The sequence below is a fragment of the Monodelphis domestica genome, chromosome 6 (assembly GCF_027887165.1).
Source record: "Monodelphis domestica isolate mMonDom1 chromosome 6, mMonDom1.pri, whole genome shotgun sequence".
Classification (NCBI taxonomy): Eukaryota; Metazoa; Chordata; class Mammalia; order Didelphimorphia; family Didelphidae; genus Monodelphis; species Monodelphis domestica.
In genome coordinates, this window is record NC_077232.1 from 11887876 (window position 1) to 11912329 (window position 24454).

General features: G+C 45.1%; 1 long non-coding RNA gene across 1 annotated transcript; it reads left to right on the plus strand.

Annotated features, from left to right (window-relative positions):
- The first annotated feature begins 12358 nt into the window (after positions 1–12358).
- On the plus strand, positions 12359–23601 carry LOC130455161 (uncharacterized). Its single transcript, XR_008913082.1, has 2 exons — positions 12359–13175; positions 23433–23601. It is a non-coding gene; the product is annotated as an uncharacterized LOC130455161 (long non-coding RNA).
- Positions 23602–24454: the final 853 nt, after the last annotated feature.

A 24454-nucleotide genomic window follows, 5' to 3' on the forward strand; every position in this document is an offset into this window, starting at 1 on the left:
AAAGGAAGAGAGAGAGACAGAGGAAGAGAGAGGGAGACAGAGAGACAAAGGAAAAGAGAGAGACAGAGGGAGACAGACAGAGAGAGAGACAGAGAAAGACAGGGAGAGAAAGACAGGGAGAGAGAGGAAGAGAGAGAGACAGAAAGAGAGAGAGAGAGAGCAGAGACAGAGAGAGAGGGAGAGGCAGAGAGAGAGAGGGAGGGAGAGAGAGACAGAGAGAGACAGAGATGAAGAGAGACAGAGGAAGAAAGGGAGAGAGAGAGGGAGAGAAAGACAGAGAGAGAGAGGATGAGAGACAGAGAGAGAGGGAGAGGCAGAGAGAGAGGGAGAGGCAGAGAGAGAGACAGAAAGGAAGAGACAGAGAAAGAGGAGAGAGAGTGAAAGAAAGACAAAGAGAGAAGAAGAAAGACAAAAAGAGAGAGAGACAGAAAGGAAGAGGCAAAGAGACAGAAAGAGAGGGAGAGGCAGAAAGAGAGAGAGAGACAGAGAAGGAGAGACAGAGACAGAGAGACAGAAAGGAAGAGACAGAGAGAAAGAGAGAGGGAGAGGCAGAGAGAGAGGGAGAGAGAGAGACAGACAGAGAGACAGACAGACAGACAGAGAGAGAGAGAGAGACAGAGAGAGGGAGAGAGAGACAGAGAGAGGGAGAGAGAGACAGAGAGACAGAGAAGGAGAGACAGAGAGAGACAGAGAGAGAGAGAGAGACACACACACACACACAGAGAGAGAGAGAGACAGAGAGACAGAGAGAGACAGAGAGAGAGAGGGAGAGAGAGACAGAGAGACAGAGAAGGAGAGACAGAGAGAGACAGAGAGAGCTATATTTCTAGATTAGTTATGTTGTAAAAGAAAACACAGACGCAGAAAAGGCCCAAAAAAAAGAAAGTTGGTTTCAGAAGGGCTGCTCAGATCTGCATTCAGACTCCATCAGGTCTTTCTCTGGAGGTGGATCTCAAGCTCCATAAATTTTAATAGCTCCCCACTAGACTAAATCGTTGAGTACAGCCTGTATTTTGGGATGTAGGAATGTGTTTTACTTGACTCCGAATATTCATTAGGAGGGTTTTGTTCTTCTTTTCTTTTTCATTTGGGGCATAAACATGAGCGAGGCGGAGCTGGGAGAGAGAAGGGGGGATTGTTTTCTTTGAAAAAAGTTTTCAGTGAAAAAATGGAAATCTGAGTTGCATGAACGAGAACGACAAATCTGTTCTGTGGGCCAGAATTGCTATTCTAAGGGGCATCTCGGAGTTGATCTCGAGGAGTGGCACAGTCAGACTCTGGTACTCAGGACAGTCATGCTGGTGGCTGGATGGAGGAAGGATGGGAGAGGAGGGAGCCTGGAGTCAGGGAGGCCTTTCAGAAGCTGTTGCCAGGGTGAGCGAGATGGGATGAGGTTCGAGCAGGATGGAGGCTGAGTGAGTCAGAAAGGGCTGAAACTTGGCCATGTGCCTTTGCAGCCTTGGTTCAGTGAAGACACTCAATCATTTGCTCAGGGTCACCCAGGCAGCAGTCTTTCACCCTCTATCCTTTGCCCTTGGGGTAAGGAGGGGCCAAATCCAGATTCTAAAATAGAGGCTGAGCTGTTGACTCCCATTTCCCAAAGAGTTTCACCCCAATCTTAGATGAGAGAAGCTGGAGTCAAGAAGTCTGTAGAGGGGGTCCTGGAGGATAGATCTGGTCACCTGAGTGTATGCTGGGAAAGCGGGCTTGGGTTTAACAAGCCGTGCAACAAGCATTTCTTACCTGCCTCTGATGGGCAAGGCACAGTGCTAGGCACTGGGGACATCAAGACTTTTTTTAGCGGCTTTGGGGGTGGGGAGATCTGACAAGTTCACAGATCACTAGAATACAACACAAAGTATCAAGTGATGGCACAGGGGAGAGACCCAGACAAAGTGTTTAAGAAACATGTAAGAGGGAAGGGAGTCAGGGTGGAGTCAAGATGGCGGAGAAGGTACACAAACCCACCGGATCTCTACCAAATGAGCCTCCAGAAAACTATGACATAGTGCCTCAAAAGGAATTTTGGAGTAGCATACCCCATAGCAAAACAGGGTGAAACACTTTTTCAGAGATAGAAAGAGATGGAGAGAGACAGAGCGAGCAAAAGAGACAGAGACACGGAGCTAGAGAGAGAGAGACTGACTCAGAGAAACAGAGAGAGAGACAGATGAAAGAGAGAGACAGACAGAAAGGGGGAGAGACAGAGACACAGAGACACAGACAGAATAGAGAAAGAGAGAGACAGAGAAGGAGAGAGAGAGAGAAAGAGAGAGCAGAGAGAGACAGAGGAGAGAGAGAAAGAGCAAGAAGGAGAGGGAAAGAGAGAAAGAGAGAGAGAGAAAGACAGAGCAGAGAGAAACAGACACAGAGCAAGAGAGAGTAAGAGAGAGAGGAGAGGGACAGAGAGACAGAGACAGAGACAGAGACAGAGACAGAGACAGAGACAGAGACAGAGACAGAGAGGGACAGAAAGGGAGACAGGGAGAGACAGAAAGGGAGACAGAGAGAGAGAGGAGAGAGGGAGAGAGGGAGGGAGAGAGAGAGGGGGAGAGAGAAAGGGAGAAAGAGGGGGGGAGAGAGAGGGAGAAGAGAGAGAGAGAGAGAGAGAGAGAGAGAGAGAGAGAGAGAGAGAGAGTGTACCTTTTTGCAGATTGTACTATCAGAATATGCAACACTTGGAAGGTACCTTAGAGAGTATGTAGTCCAGCCTCTGTGTTTTATAATAGGAAATAACCCCCAGAGCAGTGAAATGATTGGCCAAGGGCCACACAAATACTAAAAAGACAAGGTGAGATGATATGACAAGAGACGATCTACACACCCACAACTTAGGGGGCCGGCAGGAAAGATCTAAGGCACTGGGGTAGAAGTAGGGTGCTGAGTAGCCTGCCAAGGCGAGCCCCACCCCAGCAACAAGCTTTGGGCACAGCTGAATCAGCAGCAGGTGGTAAGGGGAGTCAGACAGGGGCCTGGAAGGAAATTACAGGGGTTCTCTTGCTGGCTCCGGGTGCAAGACTCTTGTCGTATTACCAACATACAGAACCAGATCACAGTTCTGGGGAGCAGTCGCAGAGTGAGGAGGACCACCAGCACCAGCACTTACGGGCCACATGGAGCAGGGCATCCTGGTCACAGTTCTAAGAAGGAAAAAAGTGCTTGGGGTTCCTCATAGAGCAGAGCACAGGCCTGGAGAGTATTACACCCAGCTCTCCTTACATCATACCACCTTGGAAGAACTGAAAGCAGATAGATCCCCAGAGCTAGCTTGGAAGGCAGCTGTACAAAGAACCTGAGGCTTAGAACATGGTCCCTTCACCACAGGTTCAGAGCCCAACTCTAACAGTTTTTTTCTAATAAAAAAAAAGAAAAGAAAAAGGCTGGGAAATGAGCAAACAACAGCAACAAAAAAGAAACACACCATAGAAAGTTATTTTGGTGTCGGGGAAGACCAAAATGCAAACTCAGACGGCTGCATCCAAAGACTTCAAGAAAACTATGAATTGCTTTCAGGCACAAAAGGAATTAATAGAGGAGTGCTAAAAGGGTTTTAGAAATCAAATGAGGAATAGCTGAGTAAGTGAGAGCATATGATTATAATGGCATTCTAGTGTGCTATAAGAAATGAGGAGCAGGAGGAGCTCAGAAAAACCTAGAAAAACTTACACGAACTGAAGCAGAGTGAAATAAGCAGAACCAGGAGAACAGTGTACACAGTGACAGGAATACTTTACAATGATCAACTGTGAATAACAGCTATTCTCAGCAATACAATGATACAAAACTATCCCAAAAGACTCATGATAAAAAGTACCATCTGCTTCCAGTAAAAGAACTGATGGAATCTGAATCCAGAACAAAGCAAACTTTTTTCAACTTCTTTTTTAAATTTTTTGGTTCAAGTTTGCTTCCACAAAATGATTAATATGGGAAAATATTTTGCATGATTGTAGATATAAAATCTATATAAAAGTGCTTACGGGGGGGGTGAGGAGGGAGGGAAAGAGCAAATTTGAGATTCAAAATTCTCTGAAATATGTTAGAAATTGTTAAATGTAATTGGGGAGGGGAATAAAATAAATAAAAATTTAAAAATAAAGAAGAGGGCAGAGAGCATTTTCAGCCAGGGTAGATCAGAGAAGACTTCTTAGAGGAGATGCTGAATCTTGAAGCCTTAAAGGCAAGAACCAAGAAAAGGTGTGTTCCTGGTAGAGAGGATGCAAAGAGATGGGAGAGGGCATGTCACGTTCAGTGAACAGTAAAATGGAAGGCAAGCAGGGAAACAATGAAGAATAAGGTTGGTTAGAGCCAGATTGTGAAGGTCCTTAAATATATTTAAATTCTAGGATGAGGAGCTTTATCCTGTAGGCAATAGGGAGCCTATATCATGAAAGGTTATAGAGCATAGCAGTGACAGGGTCAGAACTAAGACATAGGAAGGTCTTTTTGGAAGCTAGGTGAAGAAGGAAGAGATGACCCTTTCCTTTGCAAATATCAGCTCCCTAGCTTGTGCTCTTGACCTTAACTCCTCTCACTTGCTCCAGGAGTTTACAACTTCAATCATCATCTAGCTCCCTAATTTTCAATCTTTCATCTATTGGTTCTTTCTTTATGGCCTATAAACATGTCCAGGCTCTCTTCTATCCTTACCAAACTGACATTTGAACCTATCATCCATCCTAAGCCAGCATGTATCTTCTACCTTTCATAGTCAAACTTCTAGGAAAGGCCATCTACACTTGTTGCCTCTACTTTCCCTGACTTCTTAACCCCATAAAATTTGGCTTCTGCTCACTTCTAATCACTCAGCTGAAACTACTTATTCCATGGTTCCCAATGATCTATTAATGACCAAATTCTCTCCTTTCCTCTCTCTTCTTCTTTCCTGCCCTCCTTTCTCTTGTTCCCATCTGCTCTCTTCTCTTTCTCCTTCATCATTTCTCTTGGGTTCAATCTTGAGAAGATAACTCTTAGGTCTGTATATCCAGTCCTAGTCTCTCTCTTAAACTCCAGATCGATGTCAGAAAGGCATCTCTGAATCAACCTTCCTAAAATAGAACACAGGATCTTTCCCCACTAAATCACCTCTCTGTCTGATCCCTCTCTCTTTTTTTAGAGCAACTCTATACCCCTAATTATCTATGTGAGTAAATGAAAAAGTCATTTATTAAGTATTTACTCTGAGCCAGACACCATACTAAATGTTGAGTGTACAAATACAACAAGCAAAACAGTCCCTGCCTTCAATGAGCTTGTCCTCTAATAGTGGAGAACCACCCAGAGAAGGGAGCTAAAAAGCGAGGAGGAAAGGAATATGCAAAGTGCAGGTGACAGGGTTGAAAATGGTCCCAACCTTGGCGTCATCCTTAGTTCCTTCTCTCCTTTACCTCTTGCATCCAATCAGTTGCCAAGTGTTATATGTTCTGTTTCTCAAACACCTCTCACTTTCATTCCCTCCTCTCCACTCACATGCTACCCAACCTGTTTCAGGCTCTCATCCCCTCCTGACTGGATTCTCGAAATAGCCTCCTGATTGGTCTCCCAGCCTCCCAGCTCTTCCCTCTTCAATTCATCCCTCAAATAACTGCCAAGGTGGGGCTGAATGCTTACTTTAGAGTCAGAGGCTCCGGGTTCCAATCCTACTTCTGACCCTTATTACCTATATGACTGTAGTCCTCAATTTCCTCACCTAGGAAATGAGTGGGCGTACTAGCAATGGCCTCTGTAGTCCATCCTTCTAGCCTTTCAGTCACAAATCCAGGACCCTATAATATCCTTAAAAAACAGTTCTGACCATGTCACTCTTCTCCTCACAGAGCTCTAAGGGGTGTTCCCTCTTGTGTCTAGGATCAAGTATTTAGAGCTCTTCACTACATGACTCTGCCCGACCTTCTTAGCTGCCTTATATTTTATTATATTTGAGCTGTAAAATATTATCTAAGGAGTTACTACATATAGTATGATACCATATTATATATGAATATATTTAACCTTATATTGTATAAAGATATTATATATAAGATGATATTCTGTGAAAATATATTTAGCCTTACATAAAGATATGTACAATATATGATGATATTATTTATAAATACATACTTAGTCGTATGGTATAGATATTACATTCAAAATCTTATATTCCAGGTAAATGTATTTTAGCCTTATAGAAAGATTATATATGATATATGACATTGCATATAAATATATATTTTAGCCTTTTATGTTATATTATATTATTTTATATTATGTTATATTATAGTATGTTACATTATATTATATTATGTTATATTTTGTTATATTATTTTATATTGTTATATTATGTTATGTTATATTGTGTTACATTATATTATATTATGTTGTCATATTGTGTTATGTAATATATTAATTATGTTATGTTACATTATGATATTATAGGATAGGATATTGTATTCCTTTTCCCCACTCTAGTTCAGTCAAACTGAATTAATTTCCACATTCCATTAGATTGTAAGGTCCTTGAGGGCAGAGCCTGTCTTTTGCTTCCTTTTGTATGTCTAGCATAATGCCTAGCACACAGTAGGTGTTTAATAACTGTTTGTTGATTGATGGATTGATTCCTTCTACAACTTTGTCTCCCACCTCTCTGTCTTCATACAGGCCATCCCTGATGCCTAGAAAGCACTCCCTCTTCTCTCTTCTCTTCTCTTCTCTTCTCTTCTCTTCTCTTCTCTTCTCTTCTCTTCTCTTCTCTTCTCTTCTCTTCTCTTCTCTTCTCTTCTCTTCTCTTCTCTTCTCTTCTCTTCTCTTCTCTTCTCTTCTCTCCTCTCCTCTCCTCTGCTCTCCTCTCCTCTCCTCTCCTCTCCTCTGCTCTCCTCTGCTCTCCTCTCCTCTCCTCTCCTCTCCTCTCCTCTCCTCTCCTCTCCTCTCCTCTCCTCTCCTCTCTTCCCTTCTCTTCTCTTCTCCTCTCCTCTCCTCTCCTCTCCTCTCCTCTCTTCTCTCTCTTCTCTTCTCTTCTCTTCTCTTCTCTTCTCTTCTCTTCTCTTCTCTTCTCTTCTCTTCTCTTCTCTTCTCTTCTCTTCTCTTCTCTTCTCTTCTCTTCTCTTCTCTTCTCTTCTCTTCTCTTCTCTTCTCTTCTCTTCTCTTCTCTTCTCTTCTCTTCTCTTCTCTTCTCTTCTCTTCTCTTCTCCCTCCTAGAATGCCTGGCTTCAAAATTCAAGTCAAATATTCTCTCCTATTGGAGGTATTTCCAGATTGCCTCAGCTGCTAGTGCCAACCTGCCCCCAAACTTCCGTACAAGTACTTGTGGGCAGCTAGGTGGTATGGTGGATAGAGCACAGGGCTTGGGAGGAAGAAGATTCATCTTCCTGACTTCAAATCTGGCCTCTGTGACCCTGGAGAAGTCACTTCACCCTGTGGCCTCAGTTTCCTCATCATAGAGAAGGAAATGACAAACCACTCCAGTATCTTTGCCAAGAGAGCCCCAAATGGGGCCACAGAGTGAGACAGGACTGAAAAATGCCTGAACACAATGAGTTATAGACGTACATGCCATCCACACCTCCCATGGCCTCCCCGAGGAGAATGAAAATTCCTTGAGAACACGGGCTGTTTCCTTTTTGTCTCAGCATCCCAAGCTCCTAGCACCGTTCTGAATATACACTGTTTGATTGATTGCTTGGAACCAAACTGTGAAAGGCCTTAAATGACAGGCTGATGAATTTTTGTTTTATCCTGTAAGCAATGGGAAAGCTGAATAACTCAAGGTTACTGAGGAAGGAGTCATGTGGTCGAATTCTTTGCCTAAGGAAGGCTGTTTTGGCAGCTGAATGGAAGATGGATTATAGAGGGGAGAGACTGGAGACAGGCAGGTCAGTTAGGAGTCTATTGCAATTGTGCAGACAAGAGGTGACGAGGCCCATGTGAGCAGGAGAAGTGGGCGGATGGGAGAGATGTTATGGAGGCCAAAACACGAAGAGCTGGCAAACAACTAGATGTTTGAGGGCAAGGGAAGAGGCAAGGATGACTCTAAAATTGGAAGCTGGGAATATGGCGCCACCATCAAGAGAAATGGAATGTCAGAGGAGGACTAGGTTTGAGGGATGCTCTTCTAGATGTGTCTGAGATGCCAGGGGAGCAGCCACATGAAGATGTCCTGTAAGCCAGGACTGGAGCTCAGGAAAGAGACTTGGGCTGCATTTGCAGATTTGGGAGTCATCTGTAATAGAGGTGATGCCTGGACCAATGGGAGTTGGTGAGATCATCAAGGGACAAAGAGAGAGACAGAGGCAAAGAGACAGAGAAAGAAAGAGGGAGACACAGAGAAAAAGCACAAAGCAGGAAAAAAAGGACCAGGACAGACCCTCAAGGCATACTCACAATGAGGGGACAGAAGAGGATGATGATGAACTAGAAAATGATTGGAAAGGATCAGTCAGAGAGGTAGGAGGAGAACCAGAAAAGAGTAGAAGCTAAAGGAGAAGTTATTCCAGAACAAAGTGGTCAGCCCTGTAGAAAACAGGGAATTTACAGATGATGAGGACTAATTGGTTCTCATTTGAGGCCATTGGCTTTAGCCATTAAGAAGTCACTTGTAGGGACAGCTAAGTGAGTCAGTGGATAGAGAGCCAAACCTGTGGAGTCAGGAGGATCTGGGTTCAAATCTGGCCTCAGATACTTCCTAACCATGTGACCCTGGGCAAGTCACTTAATGCCGATTGCCTAGCCCTTACTACCCCTCTGCCTTGGAGCTGATACTTGTATTCATTCTAAGACAGAAGGTAAAGGTTTAAATTTAAAAAGAGTTCACTGATAACTAGAGGCACAGAATAAGATATACATATTCAGACCAATCTAAGATGACACAAATCTGTTTTGCTTGGCACAACTCATTTGTTACTTGAGAAGGCTTTTATTTGAGGAATGGAGAGTAAATGGGAGTGAGGAAAAAAGTCAATGAAACATGAAAAGAAATAGAAAAAGAACCAGACAAGAAATGGAACGAAAATACAAAACGGGCAATCCAGAAGGGCGGAAGAGAAGGGCAGAGGTGGTGCTCTTGGAGCCCCGTTGATTCCAGAGCCTAATCGCATGTGATGGATTCTCTAAAGACAACCAGCAGTTATACATGGTCGATTCTTGGTCTCTTGTGCAATCCACTTTTTATGACCTTTTTCAAATATGAAAATGTTTGCTGTTGACTGTAAAGTTCACAATAAAAATATTTGTTTTCTAAAAGGAAGAGATCACAAGTAACCTTGGCAAGAGCAGTTCCTGGAGGCTAGTGGAGCCTGCAAAGGACTGAAGGAGGACCAGCAAGGACAAAGGGCTCCATCAAAGAGCTTACCAGGCAAAGAAATGACTTGAACCCCCTGGAGCCTGCATGTGGAAAGCCTGTGATCTCCACCGTCCTGCTATGATGTATACTCACGCTTGCTCACTTAGCCTAAGGGGGTAGCAGGACTAAAGGAAAGGATAGAGGAGACCTAAGGGTGTTTGCAGGCAACTGGAAAGGAGCCAAGAGACAGGAAGAGACAGGACATCAGAGACAGAGACAGAGACAGAGAGAGAAAGAGAGAGAGAGGGGGGGGGGAGGGAGAGAGGGGAGAGACAGAGAGACAAAGAGAGAGACAGAGAGAGACAGAAAGACAGAGAGAGAGACAGAGAGAGAGAGAGGCAGAGAGAGAGAGATGGAGAGGGAGAGAGGGGAGAGAGAGAGACAGGGAGAGAGAGACAGAGAGAGACAGAAAGACAGAGAGACAGAGAGAGAGACAGAGAGAGACAGAGAGACAGAGAGAGAGAGAGAGAGGGAGAGAGGGGAGAGACAGAGAGACAAAGAGAGAGACAGAGAGAGATAGAAAGACAGAGAGAGAGACAGACAGAGAGAGAGAGAGAGATGGAGAGGGAGAGAGGGGAGAGACAGAGAGACAAAGAGAGAGACAGAGAGAGATAGAAAGACAGAGAGAGAGACAGACAGAGAGAGAGAGAGAGATGGAGAGGGAGAGAGGGGAGAGAGAGAGACAGGGAGAGAGAGACAGAGAGAGACAGAAAGACAGAGAGACAGAGAGAGAGACAGAGAGAGACAGAGAGAGACAGAGACAGAGAGAGACAGAGAGAGACAGAGAGAGACAGAGAGGGAGACAGAGAGAGAGAGGAAATGATTGATGGAGCAAGCTTTCCAAGAAGACAGGAGGGGATGCGAATGGCGGGAGTAGAGGGATTAGCCTTGGTGAGCAGAAAGGCCATCTCATCTTTTAAAACTAGGGCAAAGGAGAAGATGATGGATAAAAATGGAGAGAAGTTTGGATGTGTGAAGTAGGAGAGAAGAGGGAGTTCAAAGAGAAGCTCCATCTCAAGCAGTGAGACCATTCATCGAAGGAGAGAAGAGGAGCAAATTTGCAAAAATGGCAAAAGATGGAAACAGTCAGTGCTGGAGTAGCTGCAGAAAAGGGGGCATATTGAGAGCCTGATGGTAGAGCTGTGAATTGGTCCAACCTTTCTGGAAAGCAATTTGAAATTAGGCTAAGAAAGTGGCCAAAATGTGTCCATCCTTTGACCTAGATTGCACTAGCTGGGTATATTCCCCCAGAGAGGTCAGAGATGAAGAGAAAGGTCCCACATACACACAATATTCACATCATCACTTTTTGTGGTAATAAAAAACTGGAAACACGAGATGCCCATTGTTTGGGGAATGGCTAAACAAGATGCAGATCCTCAGGAATGTAATTGAATATTATTCCAGCATTTCAATGAAGACTATGAAGAAAGAATACAGAAAAGCTGGGGAAGGTTTCACTGAATTGATGGAAAGAAACATCCATAGAACCAGGAAAACAGCCTCCATAATGACAATGATGTAAATGGAAAGAATGCACAAAGAAAAAGTAACTAAGCACTAATTATTACAACCAAGCTTAGCTGGGAAGAAGATGCACCTCCTACCTTTTGCTGCAGAAATGGGGGTTGTGGGGGGCAGCTGGGTAGCTCAGTGGATTGAGAGGCAGGTCTAGAGATGGGAGGTTCTGGGTTCAAATCTGACCTCAGATACTTTCCAGCTGTGTGATCCTGGGCAAGTCAATTAACCCCCATTGCCTAGTTTTTACCACTCTTCTGCCTTGGAAGCAATACACAGTATGGATTCCAAGATACAAGGTAAAGGTTTTTTTTTTTAAATGGGGCTTGTGAAACAGATAAAAAAGGGGGGGGGGAGACCTACTTGTACAAAAATATAGCAGCTCCTTTTGTGGTGGCAAAGAATTAGAAACTGAGGGGAGGATCCATTAATTGGGGAATGAATGGCTGAACAAATTGTAGTGTATGTTGGTGATGGAATACTGCTGTGCTATAAGAAATGGTAACAGGATCATTTCAGCTGGAAAATCTTCATGGACAGATGCAAAGTGAAATAAGCAGAACCAGGAAAACGTACATAGTAACAGCAATATTGTGGAATGATCAATTGGGACAGACATAGTAGCTACTCTCAGCAATGCAAGGATCCAGGACAATTCGGAGGGAATTATGACAAAGAATGCTGTCCACCTCCAGACAAAGAACGTTGGAGTAGGAGTGCAGATGAAAGCATACAATTTTTCACTTGTTTATTTGGGTATATATTATGGGGTTTGGGTTTTATAAGATTAATTCCAAAAATGAACAACATGGAAAATTTTTAAAATAAATTTAAAAAACAAATTAAACAAAGATATAAATAGATTTGTGAACTATGATCTTATGACTTAAAAAAAGAGAAATAGGGGTTATGGGAGTAGGACTTTGCAAACATTCATACTCAACTGATGCATTGGTTAGTCCTGATGAAATGTTCACTCTCCTTTCCCCTCTCCATGTCTCTCTGTTTCTCTGCCTCTCTGTCTCTCTCTCTCCTTCTCTCTCTCTTTCTTTCTTTCCCTTCCTTCCTTCCTTCCTTCCTTCCTTCCTTCCTTCCTTCCTTCCTTCCTTCCTTCCTTCCTTCCTTCCTTCCTTCCTTCCTTCCTTCCTTCCTTTCTTTCTTCCTTTCTTCCTTTCTTCCTTTCTTCCTTTCTTCCTTTCTTCCTTTCTTCCTTTCTTCCTTTCTTTCTTTCTTTCTTTCTTTCTTTCTTTCTTTCTTTCTTTCTTTCTTTCTTTCTTTCTTTCTTTCTTTCTTTCTTTCTTTCTTTCTTTCTTTCTTTCTTTCTTTCTTTCTTTCTTTCTTTCTTTCTTCCTTTCTTCCTTTCTTCCTTTCTTCCTTTCTTCCTTTCTTCCTTCCTTCCTTCCTTCCTTCCTTCCTTCCTTCCTTCCTTCCTTCCTTCCTTCCTTCCTTCCTTCCTTCCTTCCTTCCTTCCTTCCTCTCCTCTCTCTCTCTCTCTCTCTCTCTCTCTCTCTCTCTCTCTCTCTCTCTCTCTCTCTCTCTCTCTTGCTTAGAATGAGAGGGGTAGGGATATATTAGGAAATGAGGATGACACAAAAACCAAAACAAAATTCTTTTTCTTTTTCATCAAAGAAAGAGGAGCGATTGAGAGTGGAGTTGGGAGCTGAAAAGGAGAAGTCATTCAGCACAATCCATTAAGGCTGGGGATAGTCAGAAATAGCATGAAAGGATGGCTACAATGCAATGAAGACTCAGCCCAGTTAGATAAGAAGAATTCTTGTTGGATCCAGTCTGCCGGGTTTCCTGGCCCCCTTTAGTGGCTGCTGGGGAAGAGGAGGGGAGGAGGCAGATGCTGAGAGTTTCCAAGAGCTGAGAACTAGCAGGCTATAAACAAAGGAAGGCCAAGGGGCCAAAGGACTCAGGGTCAGTGTGTTGTTGACCTGGTTAACTTTGAGCTAAGGCTCTAAAAGGGAGGGCGGCCGGGGGGGGGGGGGGGTGATGCAGGGACTAGAGCAGAGGTTCTTAGCCTGAGGTCCATGAACCCTCAAGGGATCTGGGGGCAGATTTCAGAAAGTCTATGAACTTGGATAGGGGGAAAACCCCACATCTGCCTTTCCACTAGCCTCTAACTGAAATATACTATTTCCTTCCGTTATGATTTTAAAATATAGCATTTCCTCCCATTTTGCCTTTTTAAACCATGTTCCCGAGTCCATAGGCTTTAGCAGGCTGCCAGAGAGATCCATGATACAAGAAAGCGTGAGGACTCCTGAGCCAGATGCCAGAGGGAAAAGGAAAGAGACTGGAAAGAGATGGGCGCCCGTGATGAGGAGGGCAGAATTCCTGGGTAAAGATCTTGGGGGTTATACGGTATTGGGGAGCCAGAAGGGAGAAGGATGCCACATCGGTGATGCCAACATGGAATCCAGAAACCCCCAACTCGTAGCTAGTCAGATCTGATGAACCCCAAGTTTCAGGACTAGCTTGTAAGCTGGAGACCCCAAAGCTTGTTCCTTGTTCCTGTGAGAGTCCACCCTGAAGGGAATCCCAGGCTGGCAGTTTCAGACTGCCATGGATGAACTAAGGAAAGAGCATTTGCTAAAGGCCAAGAACAATGGCGGCCACTCGGGGCACAGATCAAGGAGATCCTGTCCCAGCAGAGAGAGGAAGCTGAGGAAGGAAGGAGGATGGCCAGGGTAGCCACAAAGACGGGTATCCAGACCTAAGCACCACAATTCAGTGGAGGAGGGTTTGCTGAAGCATAATGGCGGTGGGGAAGGGAGGATGGGAAAACTGGGAGGAAAGAGCAATAAAGGACGATCTGCCTGGTCGCCTGCAAGGGATGCGGCACCTTCAAGAGAGCTGGAGACATTGAAAGGCAGCCGGAGGGATTTATGGTGAAGAGAAGTGGGAGGGTGGGATGTGTCACAGCGGGCACCTGGGTGGGCAGCCCAACACTGGCTCCAGGCAAGCCATGAGACAAATTGAATTGGAGGCAAGGAAGAGAGATGTCTCAGCCTCAGCCCTTGGACCATAAGCACCCAAGAGAGCAGAGACTCAGCACTGATAAGACAATGCTGGGAAGGCCACTATCAGGGAAGGGAGCAGGATTCTTATCTGGGGCTCAGCTCTGGGGTATTTCCTACTTTAATAAGAGTACTTGGGGGAAGCTGGCTACCCAGTGGATTGAGAGCCAGGCCTAGAGATGGGAGGTTCTGAGTTCAAATCTGGTCTCAGACACTTCCCAGCTTTGTGACCCTGGGCAAGTCACTTAACCCTCATTGCCCAGCCCTTACCACTCTTCTGCCTTGGAACCAATATTGATTCCAAGATGGAAGGTAATATTTTTTAAGAAAATAAATAAATAAGAGTACTAAGTCATTTAAGCAGTTTCTGCCTCAGTTTCCTCAGCTGTAAAATGAAAATAATAATATTAACTATTATTTAATTTATTTTTAATGATTTATTTATTTAATGTTTCAATGCTAGCTATTATTGTGCCTGCTATACTTCTACTTTCAGAACTACAAGGCAGTCAGTCCCCGCCCCGTGTAGATCTCTGTTCCCTAAGACGCAGCTCCAATTAATCCACCCTAGTTAGAGTCTGAGTAGGAACCTGGGAATAGCAGAGCTTTGCTGGCTGGGGATGAGGGTTAGCTGGGAAAGGTAGCCGTGGAACTGGGCAGACAGATGGTTGGGAATCCCTGAGATTAGGGAAACAGGAGGCAGGAATTTGCTAGCCTCGGGGCAGGGAAAAGCCAACTTCCAGTTTGTACTCATTGATCTAGTGTGAAGTGGTCTCTGTGAATGGGCTCTGGGCTCTGCTTGCCAGGATGGGAAGGATCCAGGAAGGGGACCAGGAGGGGCCTGGAAGGACAGCTCTGGGGGAGGGGGACTCCGAGCTTTAGTAACTGGACCATCGGCACCTTTAAGAATGAGCGTGGATGGGTTTTCTTCTCTTTTTTTATCCAATTCATGGATATGGAGTTTCTTTCATAATTTGTGAAGGTCTCTACATTCATCTCATTTGGCCTTCACAATAAGCCATGAGAGACAGCACGGGCTGATGGAAAGAGCTTCAATTGTGGGGTCAGAGGACCCGAGTTCAAGACCTGCCTGCCTCTCTGATACTCATTTTCCTGATTTGCAAAATGATGGGGATTCCCTGGCTCCGGCTCCGGCTGTAACTTTCCCACTTATTCCATAGTCTTGCATCTACCTACTTGTTTATATCTTGTCTTCTCCATTAGAATGGAAGCTCCTTGAGGTCAGGGATAATGTTTTTCGGCTCTTTGTATGTACGTATGAAGGCAAGTCCCTTCCCTTCCTTGGATCTGCTTCTTTCATCCTTCTTAAATGAGAGGGTTGCATTGCCTGGAATGGTAGGGCTCTGGAAGCTGCAAATCCAAGCACAATGCTTGGCACATAGAAAATACTTCATAAAATGCTCACTGACTTGACTTCATGGTATTTTTTTTAACCCTTGCCTTCTGTCTTGGAATCGATACTGAGTCTCAGTTCTAAAGTTGGGCAATCTAAAGTTGGGTTAAGTGACTTGCCCAGGGTCTCGCAGCTAGAAAAGATCTGAGGTTAGATTTGGATCTAGGACCTCTCTTCTCCAGACCTGGCTCTCTATCTACGCAGCCACCTACCTGCCTGGACTCCCTGGTATTCTAATTTTACAGGGGGAGAAACTGAGTCCCAGAGAGGTGGAAACATCTTCCAATCAGTTGTTCTGTTCTCTCTATCACATAGGGAGGAGGAATAAATATGCTGGCCCTCTGAGAATTTCCCCAAGCCCACTGGGAAGACAGCTCTGCTCTGGAAAGGAGTGAAGGCTTGGGGACCAGACAGAAGGGTGTGATAGGGGGTGATATGAGGAGTTAGGGGGAGCAGTGATTCAGAATCCAGGAATTTTCTCCGGCTGGCCCAGAATTCTCTCTCACACCCATCTACATCCCTTTGACTTACTCCAGCATCCCAAAGAGTTCATCCTCCTTAGGGTTTGGGAGGTGCAGTACCAGGCTCTGGCCACAAGGGGTCTGCTGTGCTCCATTAAACAGCCCCTCAGTGGTCTAACCCAAGAACTGCAGGTTTCCCCTTGGAGGGACTTGGGCTGGGAGGAGGGGACATGCCACATCACTGAGAGATGGGGACCCTGGCAAGGATCATGGTGCCTTCTAGTAGGGGGCAGATCTGGCTGCTAATTCCCGTGTGACCTTGGGCAAGTCCCTTCCCTTGCTGGGATCTGCTTCTTTCATCCTTCTTAAATGAGAGGGTTGGATGGCCTGGAATGGCAGGGCTCTGGAAGCTGCAGATCCTTGCATTTTAGGGGCAGCAGAGGCGTCGTCTTCTCCCTGCCCTGAGCCCGAGGCAGGACTGCATCCCCTCAGACACTCAGGAGCATGGGATCCCTTAGGGAAAAGAAAGATGTATTGTTTTACATCCAGGTTCACCCATCCCCTGAGATCTATAGCAGGTTTTGAACTCTAGATTAAGAACCTTTACTTGATGGACTCTACAAATATCTTATGGGGGCAACTAAGTGACTCAGTGGATAGAGAACCATGAGGTCCTGGCTTCAAATGTGACCTCAGTTCCTCCCTGGTGGTGTGACCCTTTTGTCTAATTTGTCTAATATCATGTGTCTAATGCCCAGGTGTGACCCTGGACAAGTCACTTAACCTTCAATGCCTAACTCTTACCGATCTTCTGCCTTAAGACCAATATACGGTATTAATTCTATGCCAGAAGGTAAGGGTTAAAAAAGTTTTCTTTGGTAAATCTTTAAACTATTTATGAAAAAGGCAGTGAGGTGGCTAGGAGTCCTCGAGTCAGGAAGACCCGAGTTCAAACTCTGCCTCAGACAGGCACTATACTTACCCATCTGAGCCTGTTTTCTCATAGGTAAAATGAGAGTGTTGGTCTTGCTGGCTTCCATGGTCCCTTTTGGGTTCAAAGCGCTGCCTTTTGTTCTTACATCAGCTAGCTATACCCTTCTCCCTTCGGTCCTCTTCACAGTGAGTCTTCCCTCGTACCAAAGGAAAAAAGCAACCCACCCAATGCCAAACCCTCGGCTCCCATAGTTTCCCACCCAAAAAAAAACCAATCCTCCAAGATGACGTTTTGCTGATCCTTTGTGTGTACGATGACAAAAGCTCTGCTGCCATCATGGCATCAACCAAAGCAAAGCCCTTGGCATCGATCTCCTCTTTTTTGCAAATGGCTAGACTGATTGCTGATTAAACTAGCCGGGGAGGGTTGGCTCCTCCAGGGAGCCACCGAACCCCACTATCCTCCCAGGTGAATTTCCTCGTCTCTTCTCCTAGAGCAAGGCTGGCCATTACAATGAGACAACCTTTGGTTGGAGGATTCTGTTCTTTCTATTTCCACAGAGAGGTAATATACAACCTCTCAGCGGCAACCCCTAAAGATGGTATAGACAGATGCTTGGGGGTCTACACCTACTCAGATTTTCCCAGTTTGGGTCCTGTCTTATTTCCCTCCAAAGCGTCATCCATTGCCCCAACTGGACCTTGGGGCTTCTTGAACAACACGAGCAAATTGGCTATTGAAGAAGGCAAATCATCTGATGAGTCTCCTCTACCTCTTTTCTGGTACTGTCTGGAGTGAGTTTTTAATCACTTTTTCCAAGTCACGTCTCCGCAGCTGCTGGGTTGTGATTTCATCATCTTCCTGCAGATTTGATGGATCTGTTGGTGCCGGCTAGAAGACATCTTACAGATCTGAGTGTTGCACTTAGTAAAACCAATACGGCAGAGGCAGAACAATTAGCCAGCTATAGTTTTGACATCAGTCCAGGCTTCAATCACTGCCTGTCATATTTTTTTAACATCTTGTTGTAGGTGTTGTCCTGATATTACATTGATTTATGATCTTCTGGTTGATGCCAGAGCCTTTGCCCTGTGGGTTCTCTTGGCTTCTTGCTTTTTGCCAAGCTAATCCTTTACAACATGGGTAAGTTCCACTCTCTGGAAATCCCTCAAACCATTTTCACCAGGAATGTTTTCAGTAACTTATGAGAGGTGATCCCATCCTTCTGTGTATAGGCAAGATGCTCTTAAATATCATATTCCATGCCTTTTGGTCCTTCAGTGTAGATGCAGCCAGATCCTGTGTTATCCTAACGGTGGTTCCATGGTATATGAATGGTTTCTTCTTAGCAGCTTGTAGTATCTTTTCCTTGGCCTTGTAGTTCTTAAATTTGGCTATAACATTCCTGGGTGTTGTCAGTTGGGGATTAAGTACAGAAGGTGATCTGTGGATTCTTTCAACCTCCACCTTTCCCTCTTGTTTGAGAATGTTGGGGGTAGTTTTCTTGGATAATTTCCTGTAGAATGATGTCCGGGCTTTTCAAAAACATAACCAATGGGAACATCAGAGATAATTTTTCATGGATTAAGTCTTGGGGACCAGAGTCCTACCAATGTGGTGAATATTGAACGTAGTCACTGATTTATCAGCATACCAGTCCTTCAAAAACATATTGACTTCCCATGAATGGATGCAAAGGTAAGTGAGCAGAACCAGGAGAACAGTGTATACAGTAATAAAAATATCCTGTGATGATCAGCTGTGAAGGACAAAACCATTAGTAAAACAAGTTCCCAAGACATCCACAAGGGACCCAGGATGAAAAATGCTCTCCACAGCCAAAGAAGGAACTATTGGAGTCTGAGGCAGATCAAAGCAAGCCATCTTCCACTTTATTTCCTTCATGAGATTTTTATTGTATGTGTGATATGTGCCTTCTATTGATATGACATGAGCAATATGGAAATGTGTATTGTATAAACATACAGATATAACCTAGATTAGACTATTTACCGCCTGATGAGGAGGAGGATAAGAAGGAAGGAAATATGAGATTCTAAAATGTCAGAAAGCTATTGTTAAAATTGTTTCTACGTGTTCCTGAGAAAATATAAATAAATATATCATGTATCAACTTGGTTATGGAATTATGGGCACATGAAGGCATTATTAGTGGAGCTATAACATGGTCCAACCCTTCTGGAAAACAGTTTTGAATAATACTGAGAAAGTGCCCCAAATGTCCATGCCATTTGATTCAGAAAGCCTACTGCTGCAAGAGGGTCAGAGTCAAGATGGCGCCTTAGAAACAGAAACCCCACTGCTAGACAGGTACCCTCCAGGAGGCCATGGATGAAAAAGAAAGGCCAGAGAGCAGCTATAGAGAGCCAAGTCTAGAGTTCAAATACACTTCAAGTAATTCAAATAGAATTCAAGTATCAAAAAACCCAGAGTCCTGGGTTCAAATATAGCCTTTGACACTTCCTAGCTGTGTGATCTGGGCAAGTCACTTAAGCCCAAATGCCTAGCCCTTACCACTCTTCTAAGTTGGAACCAATACTTAGTATTGATTCTAAGACAGAAGGTAAGGGCTAAAAAAAGGCCCTGCATACAGCAAAATGTTTATAGCAACACTTTTTAGGAGAGCAAAGAATTGGAAGCAAAGTAGATGCCCATCTGTTGGAGGATGGCTAATCAGGTTGTGGTACATGGATGCAACATAAGAAATGATGACTATTATGAAAACAGAGACCCAAGAAAATGAGAACTAATGAGAAGACGGTCTAAGTGGCAGAGCCAGGAGAACAATGCACATAATGACGACGGCGCTATAAATGGAAATGACAAGACAATTGGAACTAAATGTGTCGAAGTGATGATGTCTAAATGTGGCCCCAAACAAGAGAGGTTGGTGGGAGTATCTGGGAGAATTTTACCTGAAAGAACAACATCCTCAGATGGAATGGTGTCAGGTGGCGACCACCAATATTGACCTTGGAGAAGAGATGATGATGCCACTGCGGGGAGGAAGAGGAGTCCCTTCCCTGCGTCTTCGAACGGCGGAGGACCAAGGGAGCCAAGCATTTGTGTGTCAAGTCAGACCCATTCAATATGTTTGACGGAGCTCTTTCCCCTCATTTGTACTTCTTTGCTCTGAGGGATGAGTCTCTGGGAGGGAAAGAAAAGGTCAGTGATGGAAAAACAGAAGTCATCCGTAAAAATGGACCTATAAAAAGAAAATGGATCAACCACATTCTTCTTGACTTTTTCTTTTTTTAAAACCCCTTTAGTCTGGCTGTTATTCTTGCGAACTGCCACGCTGTCTCTTGGAGAGCTAACGAGCTGCAACGATATTTCATTGCATTCCTGCATCCCATCTTACTTAGCCACTCTCCCCTCGAAGGGCAGCATCGCCTTCAGGCCACAAAAAGGGCTGCTGGAGATATTTCAGCATGTACCCTTCCTGGGGACCTTCTGCACGGCCAATCGCTCGACCGATCCCTGAGCATGGATCAAGCACCTACTGTGTGCCAGGTGGTAGGCCAGGCATGAGTGCTTCAAATGCACCGAGTGAAACCTTGCTAATAGGAGTGCAAGGGAGAAGAGGACCAAGAAATGAGGAGACCCTCTTGGAATGTGAGTTTTGCTGCTAGAACGCTAACCGCGAGATCCTGGTCCGGGGACCATCAATGAGTGGCTACATACTGGGTAATGTGAATCCTGGTCATCTCTGCCTTGAGTTCAAATTTCACCTCAGACATTCACTAGCCATCTCACCCTGGACAAGTCCCTTAACCTCTCTCTACCTCAGTTTCCTCCTCTGTAAAATGGGGATAAAAATAACCCCTCTGTCCCAGGGTTGTTTTGAGGTTCAAATAAAATAATATATTATAAATACAAGTACAATTACTTTCAATATACATACACATTATATGTACATATATATGACTATATAGTTTATCTACATACAAGTACCGTGTGTAACCCCTCGTTGCATTTAAAGCCTTTGTGCCTAGCCTAGTGCCTGGCACACAGTGGGTGCTCGATAAATGCTCGGGGATGGAGGGGGCAGAGAAAGCCCCCCAAGGGCCCGCCACGATTCATCCTCATTAATTAAATAATTCATTAATTAAGTGCTCTCTGACTGGGGGTGGGTGGGAAGAAGAAAGAACGAGGAGACGACATTGACTCTTAGAGCTCCTAAGGAAGACACGAGAGAGGCCAGCTGCGGTCTGTCACAGGAGCTTCCCGGCCCTGACAATGACAAGCACCCCGAACCCCCCTTCAGAGGAAATGGGCTCCATTTTAACAGACAGGAAACAACCGATTGCTGATAGGAGTGTCCGTTCCAGATCAGCAGGCTCTGGACAGTTAGACCACCAGCTTGTTAGAGCAGAGATCAAAATCTGTATTAAATGAGAAGAAAGAATTAAAAAAAAAGAGGATTCAATGGCCAGAGCCGTGTAGTGTCTAGGACAGAGGACGTGTCAGACCTGGGTCCGAGCCCCACTTAGACACTTAGCAGCTACGTGTCCTTGGATAAGTCCATTAACTTTCTTTAGCCTCGGTTTCCTCCTAGGAAGGATGTAGGAGGACAATGAGAGTACCTACCTCACAGAGATATTCTGGTGATCCAATGAGACTCAACCTTAAACTCTAAAGATGGAAGGTCCTGGATTCAAATCTGAACTCAGATACTTTCTGACTGTGTGACCCTGGGAAAGTCCCTTGACCCCCCCCCCCCATTGCCATGGCGTTGATGCCAAGATGGAAGGTGGGGGTTCCAAAAAAATAAAAGCAAACCCCCAAGTGCTCTCTATTAGCACGAATTCATTCACTGAGCTGTTGATGCTGGGAAAATGGGAAGCAGACCAGAGGAAAGACGTCAGCCCGAGTCGTCAGCACTTCCTAAGGAAGCTTCACTGATGTAGATAGATGGCCATCGTGAGTGAGCCAGAAGAGCTCCGAAACTGGAAAGAAAACCAGTGAATCTGCTGGGAGGGGAGGAGTCAGTTGGAGGGCTCTTGGGAGGGGGGCGAATACCCGAGCAGTAAGAGGGACGTCCCTCGCCTTTTGGCACAGAGTCAGCCCCCCAAAAGGTGCAGGAGACGTGGGGATCGGATTGGTTGGCCTGGACTTGTTTGTTTCAGAGAAGAATTCCTGGGAGGGGGCGGGAGGTGGGGAGAGGACTCAGTGGTTAGAGACAGCAAGAATAATGACGATTTATAATATACAACAGAAAATATTAAAAATATGTAAAAGTCAAAACTAAGTTCAGGTAGGGACAAAAAAAGGAGGGGGGCATTTTTAGATGAGTTGAATGGAATAGATGCTTTAAAAGTAAATAAATAAATAAATAACCCTTATCTTCTGTCTTAGTACAGAAGAGTGGCAAGGGCAAGGCAGCTGGGGTTAAGTGACTTGCCCAGGGTCACCCAGCAAGGAAGTGTCTGAAGTCGGATTTGAACCCAGGACCTCCCATCTCCAGGTCTGGCTTTCTATCCACTGTACGACCTAGTTGCCCCTCAACAATATAACAAATATTTAGAATTTCTACCGTCATTTTTGGGGTCCTTTCTTGAATGCTGAAATGTTCACATTTCTTGACAATTTTCAAGTTCACTTTTCTTTAGAAAAAGACAATTTAAACTTTGAAAAACAAGAAGCTTAGACAGAGGCGCCACTAACAAGGGTGGCCCCGGGGCATTTCTGAATGAGACTGAGAGGTAATAAGCAGGTGGAAAATGGAAAAGATCTAGAGATTGATTTCCGCAACCAACTCTTTTCTCCATTTGGGGGGGGGGGCACGACATGTCAACGTGGTCATCAGAATTCCCAGCGTGTTTCGGGAAGAAACAGAAAAGGAAACAAAGCTGGAAACTTTAGCTGCCCTACCCGGCCCTGGAGGCAACCCAGAGCAGAGGGCACTGAGTGCTAAGATACCTTCAAGAATGGAGGACTCCATGGGGGCAGCTGGGTGGCCAGACCTAGAGGTGGGAGGTCCTGGGTTCAAATCTGACCTCAGACACTTCCTAGCTGCGTGACCCTGGGCAAGTCACTTCACCCCCATTGCCTAGCCCTTACTTCTCCCATCTAGACCCCTGGAGGGAATGTCCATAATGAGGAGATTCCGGGAGCCCGGCCCCAGATCTACCCTAAATAAATGAGTGTATGGGGGCACGTGGCCAGAGGGGACTGGCCTGGACTGGGGTGCTGAGCAGGTCATGTGAGCAGAAAGCCACGTTTCTGATTTTGGGGAGTCTGGGAGCAAACAAGCGCCTGGCAGCGGGTGGCACTAACCTAATGGGAGCTGGGGGGCAGCTGTTGGGCCCAGGAAGGCATGTGGCCCAGTTCATTATGTTTCGGCTAAGACAAACCAATCTCCAGGTCCAAAGGGCCTCCCAGAGGCCTCCGGAGCTCCCAGGCCCACTGTTGGATGTCAGGGGACCAGAGAATCTCCAAGGCCCCTTTCAGCTCTAGCCAGATCCCACAGTTGGATGAGTCTTGGCAAAAGGCAGCCAATTAGGATGTCTTAACTAGCTATTTTCCTGGGGCCTTCGGGTGGCAGTGCCCAGCGGTCTGCAGGGGAGAGGACTCCCACGGAGGTAAAAGGAGGGGAATTTGCAGGTAGGGTTTCCCTCACTCAGGACTGAGAGGAGAAATACAGAGAGGCTGCTAGCTCTGGAAAAGATCCCTTGGCCAGGGAAATGTTGTATCTTTTTTTTAACTACTCTGCCCTTTTTTTGCATATCTTTTTGCATATCCTCAGATACCCTATGATGGAGAGAAGGGTTTCAAGGAGTCCTAGAGACCTGGAGAAGAGAGCTGTTGAACGGCCAGAAACGGTGATGCTCTGGTCAGTGGACAGATGGACCTGGCGTCTTTCCCAGCTCTAAAACCCTCTCTTGTGTGTTCTAAGATTCCAGGCTGACACTCTACATTCTAAGGTTCTATCATGTTTCCATTTCTAAAAACCGAGTCCTACATCCTACAGTCTCTTCTAGTTCTGACAACCTTATTTCCTCCCAGCTCTGACATTCTAAGTTCTAAGTGTTCTAAGGTCTTTCCAGCTTTGACATCCTGGGTTCTAGGTTCTAAGATCTCCCCCATCTCTGACATTTTTAGTTCTGTGTTCTAAAGTCTTTCCCACCTCTGACTTTCTGGGTTCCATGTTCTGAGATCTTTCTCAGCTCTGACTATGTGGGTTCTATGTTCTGAGATCTTTCTCAGCTCTGACTTTCTGGGTTCTACATTCCAAGATGTCTTCCACCTCTAACTTTCTGGGTTCTATGTTCTGAGATCTTTTTCAGCTCTGACTATGTGGGTTCTATGTTCTGAGATCTTTCTCAGCTCTGACTTTCTGGGTTCTACATTCCAAGATGTCTTCCACCTCTAACTTTCTGGGTTCTATGTTCTGAGATCTTTTTCAGCTCTGACTATGTGGGTTCTATGTTCTGAGATCTTTCTCAGCTCTGACTTTCTAGGTTCTACATTCTAAGATGTCTTCCACCTCTAACTTTCTGGGTTCTATGTTCTGAAATCTTTCTCAGCTCTGACTTTCTGGGTTCTACATTCCAAGATGTCTTCCACCTCTAACTTTCTGGGTTCTATGTTCTGAAATCTTTCTCAGCTCTGACTTTCTGGGTTCTACATTCCAAGATGTCTTCCCCCTCTGACTTTCTGGGTTCTATGTTCTAAGATCTTTCTCAGTTCTGACATTCTGGGTTCTACATTCCAAGATGTCTTCCCCCTCTGACTTTCTGGGTTCTATGTTCTAAGATCTTTCTCAGT